This window comes from Hypanus sabinus, chromosome 6, assembly GCF_030144855.1.
Source record: "Hypanus sabinus isolate sHypSab1 chromosome 6, sHypSab1.hap1, whole genome shotgun sequence".
Lineage (NCBI taxonomy): Eukaryota > Metazoa > Chordata > Chondrichthyes > Myliobatiformes > Dasyatidae > Hypanus > Hypanus sabinus.
The window spans coordinates 59928556-59940600 of record NC_082711.1 but is presented as its reverse complement, the minus strand read 5'-3'; the positions used below and the strand labels follow the sequence as shown (position 1 = coordinate 59940600).

General features: G+C 39.3%; 1 protein-coding gene across 3 annotated transcripts in view; it reads right to left on the bottom strand.

Moving 5' to 3' along the window:
- si:dkey-12j5.1 (uncharacterized) overlaps window positions 1–12045 on the bottom strand; it is a 610757-nt gene that overhangs the window by 112165 nt on the left and 486547 nt on the right. The gene's annotated exons all lie outside the window — the stretch shown is intronic.

Genomic DNA, 12045 nt, shown 5'->3' with positions numbered 1-12045 from the left:
TGGTCAATTCATCACAACTGAGAGCACAAAGCAAACACACAACACACAAAATGCTGAAGGAACTCAGCAGGCCAGGCAGCATCTAGGAAATGAGTATAGTCGACGTTTTAGGCCGAAACCCTTCAAGGTCAATGATACACATTTCCTAGACGCTGAAGTCCTCCAGCATTTTGTGCGTGTTGCTTGGATTTCCAGCATATTCAGATTTTCTCTTGTTGCACAAAGCAAAGATGCAAGTCAAAAGACATCTATAAATCACTCTGAGCACTTCAGGGACATGGAGAATACCGTACAGCAACAAGATCTTTCTGCTCCTTTTAATTACTTAGATCCTCCTTCTGAACTTTAATCATATTTCCAGAATTTATGGTTCTGTCAGATGCATTGAAATTCCCTTTTGGAAAGAGATGTACAGAAGAAATACAGTGTATTTGCTCTTTTAATGATCTTTCCTCAGTAATAATGTCAGAATGACGGTTGCTGATGATTCCAGTCCATGTTCACTTGTACTAAGATATGTGTGCAAAATTCATGCTCAGGAAGATTGGTGGAGCAATTAACTTTTGGAACAACAGGTGCCCAATCAATTCCAGCAAAATTGTGTCTAACCAAATCCCCTTGATCTTCAAAGGCACTGTATTACCAAATATAAAGATCCATGAGTCAGCCGACAGGATGGAGACAGAAAGCAGGGACATGCTGTCATAACAACAGCCATTCTCTCAATGTCAGCAGAAGAGCTCAGGAAGCTAAAGAAATTTGAGACATCTTTTTGATGCTCACCATTTTTTATTGATGTACCATATAAGGCATCCTTTCCGGATGTATCATGGGTTCGTACAGCAAATGATCTGCCCATGACCACAAGAAACTACGGAAAGTTGTGGTCACAGCTCAGCACATCAAGCAAACCAGCCTCCTCCTCATGACCTCTGTTAACATTCCACACTGCTTCAGTAAAGCAGTCAGCATAACTAAAGGCCTCACAAACCTCTTCTTTTCCTGCTCTCATCAGGCAGAATATACAAAAGCCTTACCACTACGCTCAAGGACAGCTTAAAAGACTTGAATGGTCCCACTGGTATGATAAAATGGACCCTTGACCTCATAATCCATCTTGTTATGACATTGCACCTTACTGTCTATCTGCGCTGCACTTTCTCTGGAAATGTGACATTTTATTCTGCACTCCGTTATTGTTTTACCTTGTATTTCCATAATGAACTATAGAATTGATTTGATTTGTATTAATGGTACTCAGATGGGTTTTTCACTGTACCTTGGTACACGTGACAATAACAATGATCCCGATGTAATGTAGTAATATTCAACTGGGCAAACCAACTGTAATACGATGAACACAAGAGTAGGTCAAAGGCCGATTCACTGAAATGTCATATAGTTTCAGAAGACATAGGTAGAACATTTTATAAAGAAACATATAAAATGCTCAATATTCTGCAGGTCAGGTGGAATCTGTACAAAGAGAATGCACTTAAGCTTCAAATTCTATGACTTGAACTGAAACATAAATTTCTTCACCTTCCACAGAGTATCCCGACCTCCTGAGTATTTCCAGCAGTTTTGCTTTGATTTTAAATTTCCAGTACTTTCTATGTGCCTGGATGAGTACAGTTCCAAAAATAAGCCACCCAGGAAGCTTAACATAACCCAGGACAAGATTTATCAGGATATAGCCTAAAAATTGCTTATTTAGAAGAGATCTTATTGGCTGGGTTTACTTTCATGGAAACATAAGACCATAAGATATAAGAGCAGAATTAGGCCATTTAGCCCATCCAGTCTTCTCTGCCATTTCATCATGGCTGATCCAATGTTCTTATCAGCACCAATCTCCCGCCTTCTCCCTGTATCCCTTCATGCCCTGACTAATCAGAATCTATCAAAATCTGCCTTAAATGTACATAAAGACTTAACCTCCACAGCTGCCTGTGGCAAAGAATCTCGCTGAAGAAATTCCTCCTCATCTCCATTCTAAAAGGATGCCCCTCTATTCCTGTGTCCTCTGGTCTTAGACGCTCCCACCAAAGGAAATATCCTCTCCACATCCGCTCTATCAAGGCCTTTCACCATTTGATAGGTTTCAATGAAGTTACCCCTTATTCTTCTGAATTCCAGTAAATATATGCCAAGAGCTCTTCATATGACAAGCCATTCAATCCTGAACTTAATTTCATGAACCTTCTTTGAATCATTTCCAGTTTCAGCACATTCTTCCTAAGATAAGGGGCCCAAAATTGCTCACAATACTCCATGTGAGGCCTCACCAGTGCTCCATAAAATCTCAACATTACCCCCTTGCTTTTATATTCCAGTCCTCTAGAAATGAATGCTAACATTGCATTTGCCTTTCTCACCACAGACTCAAACTGCAATGAATCTTTAGGGAATCCTGCTCCAGGACTCCTAGGTCTGTTTGCATCTCAGATTTTTGTATTTTCTCTCCATTTAGAAAATAATTGGCTCTTTCATCTCTTCTACCAAAGTGCATGACCATACAGTTCCCGACACTGTATTCCATCTGCCATTTCTTTGCCCATTCTCCTAATCTGTCTAAGTCCTTCGGTAGCCTCTCTACTTCCTCAAAACTACCAGCCCCTCCACCTATCTTCATATCACCTGCAAACTTTGCAACAAAGCCATCAATTCCATCATCCAAAGTATTGACATATAATGTAAAAAGAATCAGTCCCAACACAGACCCCTGTGGAACACCACTAGTCACAGACAGCCAACCAGAAAAGGCTCCCTCTATTCCCACTCTTTTCCTCTTGCCAATCAGCCACTGCTTTACTTATGCCAGAATATTTGCTATAACACCAAGGGCTTGTAGCTTGTTAAAACACCCTCACATGTAGCACCTTGTTAAAGGACTTCTGAAAATCCAAGTACACAGCATCAACCCATTCTCCTTTATCTATCCTGCTTGTTATTTCTTCAAAGAATTCCAACAGACTTGTCAGGCAAAATGTTCTCTTTGAGAAAACCATGCTGACTACAGCCTATTTTATCATGTGCCTGCAAGTATCCTGAAACCTCACCCTTAATAATCAACTTCAACATCTTCCCAAACACTGGTTCAGATTACTTGGCTTTTAGTTACCCTTCCTCTGCCTCTCCCTCCTTCTTGAAGAGTGCAGTGACATTTGCAAAGTTCCAGTCTTCCTGAACCATTCTAGAATTTACTGATTCTTGAAAGATCATTACTAATGCCTCCACAATTTTCCTCAGCCACCTCCTTCAGGACCCTGAGGTGTACACCACCTTGTCCACGTAACTTATCTACCTTCAGACCATTCAGTTTCCCAAGAACCTTCTCTCTAGTTATGGCAACTTCACATATTCCATGACCCCCTGATACCTGGAACTTCCACCATAGTGCTAGTGTCTTCCACATTGAAGACTGATGCAAAATACTTCAGTTCGTCGACGATTTCATTGACCCCCGTTACTACCTCTCCAGCATCATTTTCCAGCAGTCCAATATCCATTCTAACCACTGTTTTACACTTTATGTATGTGAAGAAACTTTTGGTTCCATAGAATATGAAAATTGTGAAGTGCATAGATAGGTAGATAGTATTTTTCTGTGGGTGGAGAAGTAAAAGCATAGGACACAGATTGAGGGTGATAAGTTGAAAGAAGATCTGACGGCTAAGTTTTTTTCACATTGTCGCTGATTGTCATATGCAATAAATTGTAAAAGAAAGTATTAAAGGTAGAAACAACAAAAACATTTTTGAAAGGTGTTTGGACAGAGGGATATGGGCTTAATACAGGCAATTGGGATTAGTATGGTTAGACATCATAATTGGTATGAAGGAGTTGGGCTGAAGGGTCCACTTGTGAGTAGTATGACAAAGCAGACAGTTTGACTGGCACAACAAATTCTGCCGTGCAAGTATTTATTGCTTCCACTGCTCCCTCCAAAATGCAGTCAGGACCATCTAGAAAAGTGTCGATGTTATGTGAATCAGAATATAACCATTTTGAATGGGTTCCAGAAAAAACATTAACCTCTGCATGCGATTGTATCGCGTACTGGAAATTGCACGGGGTCTCCAGCTTTGATGTTACATAACTCTACAATCTGCACTCAGGTAATCTACTTCCTTATTCCTTTCATCATTACAACACTATAAGAAACGAATAAGTACTTCACATCCCACTGCCTGCAAGTTCTTCTCAGAGCATGTTGCTCCGAGTCCTGTTACAGCTTTGATCTTGATGGATCAGTCTGAGGAATTGCCATTCAAGTAGTATTTTGGAAATACATACCCCGTGAAAAATCTTGTATTTAAGCAGAAATTTATCAACAAAATGTTGAGGGAAATATAACAATAGGCATAAAATGTTGGATTTTCCCCATCCTCAGAATGAACAAACAAGTGGAAATGGTGAGAACTTTCGCAGTATATCTTCCATCAACACTTCTGAGAAAAAAATTAATGAGATAATGTCAATACTTTCTTTTATTCTCAAATATTGACAATGTTATAATTGAAAGTAGGGCATACATGGCGACACTTCCTCTTTGTAGAGTTCTCTTGTTCACCGTAATCAGATCTTTGGCCTGACATGTGAGCATTTAGTTCTATTTCTTGTGCACTGCCTAGTCCAGAAATGCCACCAAGGATTCCTTGACAATCATGTAAAGAGAAGGAGGTGATGTCATCAGAATGAGAAGGCTGTCATATGTTCTCCCCAGTGTACCAATGACATCCGACAACAAAGACTTTGCTTCCCGAGTTCTTTTGGTTGGATCTTATGGAATTGGAGCTGCTGATCACCATGAAATGTCCCTATCAGGCACCATGAAGACACCTAAATTTGTTATTTCAATTCATAATTCAAGTCAATTAAAATGTAAGCTGAAAAGTTTTCTATCTTGTCCAGGCATGTCTGGGCATGCTTAGGCAGGGAGGATGCTGCATGGCAGGGCAGGTTTAAGAAAGGCTATAAATTTCCGAGAGGGATTTCAGTATTTGAGGCAGATGTTTACCAGAATAACTGATGCCTAGATTAAGGAAGGCATTTTTGTTGGTTCACACATCAACCAGGTCATCAATGACAGGCAATTCAAAGAACTTCTAGTGGGACCATAGGAAATTGCATGGAAGGCATTGAAGGATGGTGTTGAAAATTCTCTTGGCAACTACAGAGTGCCAAACTACATGCAGCTGGTTAGCAACATGCTTCAAAGATAAAAACCATGTAGTGCAACATATCACGGAAGATTCACGTTCTGCATTTCCATTTAGAGTTCCTCCCTGCAAATGTTGGTGCTATCACTGACAAGCATGGCACATTACTTGAATAATACACTCAACCGCTTGGTCCTTGCTTTGAGCATAGAACTTAGAAAACTACAGCACATTACAGGCCCCACTGCCAACCACGTAACCTACTCCAGAAGCAGCCTAGAATTTCCCTACCACATAGCACTCTATTTTTCGGAGTTCCATGTACCTATCTCAGAATCTCTTAAAAGACCTTATTGTATCTGCTTCGACCACCATTGCTGGCAGTGCATTCCGCACACCTACCGTGCTCTGTGAAAACTGACTTCTGACATACATACCTACTTTTAAGCACCTTAAAACCATACTTCCTCATGTTAGCCATTTCAGCCCAGGAAAAAAGCCTCTGGCTATCCACAAGATCAATGCCTCTCATCATCTTATACACCTCTATCAGGTCACCTCTCATCCTCTGTTGCTCCAAGGAGAAAAGGCCAAATGGTTAAATGATGTTACCATAAGGATCAAATTCACATAATCTCCCATGTTAAATATCTGGTAACTACTGATGATTAAGTGAATCATAGATTTGCACCCAGAAACCAGGACTGCATTCCTTGCGGTGGGTGCTGGAGGCGGGTACTCTCACAAGATTTGACACGTATGTAAACAAGCACTGGAATTATCGAGGCATGAGAGGATATGAGCCAAGGGCTAGAAAATGGAATGAGTCTAGATGGTCATTTGATGATCAGCATCGACATGGTGGACCAAAGCATCAGCTTCAGGAGAAGGCAGGAGATTGGGGTTGAGAGGAAATTTAGATCAGCCATGATGAAGTGGAGCTGCAGACACACTGGACCAAATGGCCTCATTCTGGTCCTATATCTTATGATCTCCTATACAGTATGACTCTATGACAATATGGCATGCCCATTGGAGATGACCAACTTCTGTAAAAACATTAATAGTGGGGAAGTTAATCTGGTCAAGGACATTGACATTGGTTGACTTACTTTGCAGAGTTGTCAGTATTTTCCCAAAGATGAATAAGTATGCTAAAGGGAGCATGAGGCAACTGTGGATGACAAGAGAAGTGCAAAATAGCATAAAAGAGGGCATAAAATATCACAAAAATTAGCAGGAAGATTGAGAATTGGGAAATTTTAAAAAATTAACAGAAGGCAACAAAAAAGGAGAGAAAAGATGAAATATGAAGGTGGGCCAGCCAATAATATCAAACAGAATACCAAAAGATTTTTTCAGATATATAAAGTGTGAAAGAAGGGAGAGAAGAGATATTGGACTGCTGGAAAGTGTCACTGGAGATGTATTAATGGGTGACAACGAAATGGAGGATGAACTTAAAAAGTATTTTGCATCAGTCTTCATTGTGGAAAACACAAGCAGTATGTCAAAAATTTGAGAGTGCCAAGGGACATAATTGAGTGTAGTTGCTATTACTAAGAAAAAGGTGCTTGGGAAGCAGAAAGGTCTCATCTGGACCGGATGGACTACACCCCAGGGTTATGAAGGAAGTAGATGAACAGATTGTGGAGGCATTAGTAATGACCTTTCAAGAATCACTGTATCCTGAAATGATTCTGGAGAACTGGAAAACTGTAAATGCCACTCCACACTAAGAAGAGCGGAAGGTAGAAGAAAGGAAACTATAAGCAAGTTGCTTGATTTGGGAAGATATTAGAGTCCATTATTAAGGACGAGTTTTCAGAGCACTTGGAGGTGCATGATAAAGTAGGCAAAAGTCAGCATGGTTTCTTTAAGGAGAACTCTTCCCCGACAAATCTGTTGGAATTTATTGAGAAAATAACAGGCAGGATAGATAAAAGAGAGTCAGTGGATGTTGTTTACTTGGACTTTCAGAAGGCCTTTGACAAGGTGCTGGACATGAGGCTGCTTAACAAGATAAGAGCTTAAGGTATTGGAGGGAAGATACCAGCATAGAGAGAGGATTGGCTGGTGGCAGGAGGCAAAGAATCAAGATAAAGGGGTCCTATTCTAGTTGGCTACCTGTGACAAGTGGTGTTCCTCAGAGGCTGGTACTGGGACTGCTTATTTTCACATTGTCAACAACTGGGTTAACAGAATTGATGCCTTTGTGGTCAAGTTTCCAGACTATACAAAGTTAGGGGCAAATAATTTTGAGGAAGCAGGGAGTCTAAAGAAGGATTTGGACAAATTGGGGAATTGGGCAAAGAAATGGCAGATGGAATATAGTGTAGAGAAGTATACGGTCATGTACTTTTGTAGAAGGAATAGAGTCCATTTTCTAAATGGGGAGAAAATTCAAAAATCAGAGGTGCAAAAAGACTTAGTAGTCCTTGTGCAGGATTCACTAAAGGTTAACTTGCAGGTTGAGTTGATGGTAAGGAAGGCAAATGCAATGTTAGAACATAGAACATAGAAATTTACTGAATATTACAGGCCCTTCAGCCCACAATGTTGTGCTGACCATGTAACCTACTCTAGAGACTGCCTAGAATTTTCCTAATGCATAGCTCTATGTTTTTCTAAGCTCCATGCTAGCATTCATTTCAAGAGGACAAGAATATAAGAGCAAGGAGGTAATGCTGAGGCTTTATAAGGCATTGGTCAGACCACACTTGGAGTATTGTGAGCAGTTTTGGGCCCCTTATTTAAGAAAAAATGTGTTAGCATTGGACAGGGACCAGAAGAGGTTCATGAGAAGATTCCAAGAATGAAAGGGTTAACATATGAGAAGCATTTGATAGTTCTGGTCCTGTATTTGCATAAGTGTAGAAGAATGAGGGAGATATAATTGAAACCGATCGAATATTAACAGGCCTAAACAGATGTGGACTGTCGTGACTCTAGGAATTGAGGGCACAGCCTTATTAGAGGGACGTCCTTTCAGAACAGAGATGAAGAGGATTTTCTTTAGCTAGAAAGTGGTGAATCTGTGGAACCTGATGCCACGCAGCCAAGTCATTGAGTATATTTAAAGCAGATGTTGACAAAGTTCTTGGCTAGTCAGGTGTAAAAGGTTACGGGAAGAAGGCAGGAGAATGGGGTTGACAGGGATAATAAGTGGTCCTGCTCCTATGTCTTATGGTCTTAAGGGGCCCAATGTAGATCATTCATTCCCTCAAAACATGTAGGACAATAGGGATCAACGCTGCCTAGTAACCATGAGAGGTGGGTATGAGCCCTTCAGTCTTTGAGCAAAGGCTGACATGCTAGCGGAGATAGTCAATTTTGAAAGGGCCTTCACTGAAAGGAGGCTTCTGGAAACTAATTTCTGCAAATAGTCAATGCCAAATTGAAGGAGCAGGACTAAGATCTGAAGTATTACTTCTGCAAACATTCCAAAAGACCTTTGGCACAAATCTTAAAGAAATGGTTGAGAAAGATAAAAATGAGAATTCCAAAGGCATACTAAAAGATAGATACAAATTGGAATTCATAAAAAGAACAAAAGAAAAGCAGGGAGAAAGTAAACCATCTGGCCCCTTGAGCATCCACTGTCATTTTATTAGGCCATGATGATCTTCCAACATATTTTCTTCATCTTTCTGCTCTTTATCCCCATACTCCTTCATTCCTTTATTAACCAGATCTTTTTCAGCCCCAGTTTTTTATACAGTTAGTAACTCTACTACCTTGGTAGAAAATTCCAAAGATTGATCATCCTTTGAGTGAAGATTGCTTCCTTTATTCCAGTGCAAAATGATTTACCTCTTACTCTAAGACTGTGATCAAGTATCTCTGGATTTGTCAGCCAGTGGAAATATTCAGTGAAGCTTCTAAAGTCTTTGTACATTATAAAGAGGTCTCTCACCTCTGCTGAACTCTAAAAAGAAGCCTAACTTACTGAATATATTCCTTGATGACATCTCAGTCTACTTAGTCTATCCTTTTAGATGAAAACACCTTTTAGAAGAGTACATAATATTCCAGGTATAGACTCACCAAGGCTCTAAATAATTGTAGTAAGTCCTCTTTATTCTTGTACTTGAATCTTCTAACCATAAGTCCAATCTAATATTTGTTTCCCCAATCGCTCTGCTGCACTTGCATGTTACATTTTTAGTGATTTGTGTACAAGCACACCAGGTGCCTTTATTAAATTTACCCAATCTCTCACCATAAAAAAAACAAATATAGTTTGCTTCTCTTCATTCCTGCTGAGGTGGATAAACAAATTTTCCCACTATCTAAGTTGTTGACAACATTCTTATCCTGTTGATAGCCATCTTCCCACCATCTAAGTTGTTGACAACATTCTTATCCTGTTGATAGCCTCTTGAAGCATCTTTGCATCCTCAATATTATACATATTCTGCTTAGTTTCATGTCATCAGCAAACTTGGGAACATAGTGGCCCTGTACACCTGTTCATTAATGCAAATATCCAATCAACCAGTCATGTGACTGCAAATCAATGCACAAAAGCATGCAGACATGGTCAAGAGGTTCAGTTGTTGTTCAGACTAAACATCAGAACAGGGAAGAAATGTGACTTTCACCATGGAATAACTGTTGGTGGCAGAAGGGGTGGTTCAAACGTATCAGCAACTGCTGGTCTTATAGGATTAACATGCGCAACAGTCTCTAGAGTTTACTGAGAATGACGTAAAAATCAAAGAAAACATCCAGTGAGTGGCAGTTCTGTGGAAGAAAATAGGCGAGGTCCGAGGGGAATGGCTGGACTGGTTCCAGCTTACAGGAAGGCAGCAGTTATTCAAATAACCGTGCATTACAACAGCGGTGTGCAGGAGAGCATCTCTGAACATACAACACATTGAACCTTGAATTGAATGGGCTACAGCAGCGGAAGAACGCACTCAGCCAAATCTTTGATTTGTATTTTCCCAGTTCCACATGCTCTAACTTTGTTCAGCAATCTCTTTCAATAGATCTTTGCAAAATTCAGAACATGTCACCACCACAGCTTCCTATTCATCTACCATCATAGATGTAAACTCACAGAACATCAGTAGATTGGTCAAACATGATTCTGCTTTAATGAATTCAAGTTAAAACTATTTAATCGGACTCAAATGCATGTCAACTTCACCCAGGTGCCAAAAAGAGCAACCAAAGGGTTAGGTTCTAAATGGCAATTAAGAATATGGGATAAAGTTTAAAAAAATCTCTCCAAAATTTCTCCGAACTAGGACAAGCCCAATACATATGAATAAGAGAAGCCTCGCCCTCTTTGCACTTAACACAAAAGGGACTAATATCAGGATAGAACCGCGATAATCCAACATTATATTTTGCATCTCTTTTGGCTAGACAGTTAGTTCCTCTTGGGTGGAGAGATGTTGCCCCACCCACTCATGCTCAATGGCTTAAAGACATTATGTCCTGCTTAGACCTTGAAAAGATTCATTATTCACTTCTCAATTCGGACATAAAGTTTCATAAGCTGTGGGGACCTTTTCTTGAATATTTTCACAATTCCTCTTTAGATTAAAGGTTTATCCTTTTTTTGTACTACAATCCCTTACTTTCAGCTTTTTTTTCTGGTTAAGTTTGACGGTTTTTTTTTGATGTGAAATACATTATAGTTTAGGTTGTAGGCATTATACTTTTTTTAATATTTACAGCTCTGTGGCGATGTAAGCTTTGATTAACTTTACATTGTAATGGTTAGCTTGGAGTTTTGTAGTGGGAGGATGGGGAGGATACTAACTATATGATTTCATTTTGGGTGCTTTTTCTGCATTGTTACGAATTGTATATTAGACACCCATTTGTTTTGCACTGCATGAATCTCCATTTTGTTGGGGGTTTTTTTTGTTGTAGTGTAAAAACTAATAAAAAATTAATATAAAAAACTATTTAATCATGTTATTATTTAGAATACTTTAATATTACATAATCTATTATGGATTCCAGAATTTTCTAATGACCAATCAAAGTCAAGGTTATTGTCACATACAAAAGTACTTGAATGCACAGCTGTAATGAAAAACTTAATTGTAGCAGCTTCATAGGCACGTTGCATCATATAAATAGCATTCACAAGAAAATAAAAATTAATCTGAAATCATACATATTTTTAAAAGAAAACACAATTCAAATAAATATCTATTTTCGTGCAAAGTGGTCATAGATTTGCTAAACTGTAGTCATTAGGATTTTACTAATTGGTGCAAGAATAAAATTGTTGAAGGGAAATAACTTTCCTTGAGCCTGCTGGTGTGGTACTTCAGAAACCCATTTTGCTCCAGTAAGCTAACTCATCTCCAACTGTGATTTGTCTGAAAACAGCAGTGTTATTGCCAAATTTGGAACCATACCTTGAATATAGCTTTGGAACTGTACACAGTCATGGATATATAGACAGTAGAGCAGTAGGCTAAGCCTGCAGCTTGAGACGCAACTGTGTTGATGGTCAGCGATCAGAATCTTTTTGTGGGTACTCAGATGAACTAGCTTTCCATCCTCTCTCTCCCTCTTTCCTTAAGTAATGAGATCACATATGCTAGCTTCCAGACTGCAGGAACCATTCAGAATCTCTCACACATTAGGTGATAACCAGAGTATTCAATCTCTCCTAAGCCACTCCATTCAAAACTCTTAGATGTAGATTATCAGATCCTTGGAGCATATCAGTTCTCAGGTTTAGGAATTTCTACCTTAGGAACTTCTTTCATGGTAGTTCTTTTCATATTAATGTTCCTATGCAGTAGCTGTTACAATGTTTGTTATAATTTTACTTTTATTATTCTCATAATTTATTTGCCCTTCTTAACCTTGATTGAAATCCAAAATACTCCAAAACTCTAAGCTT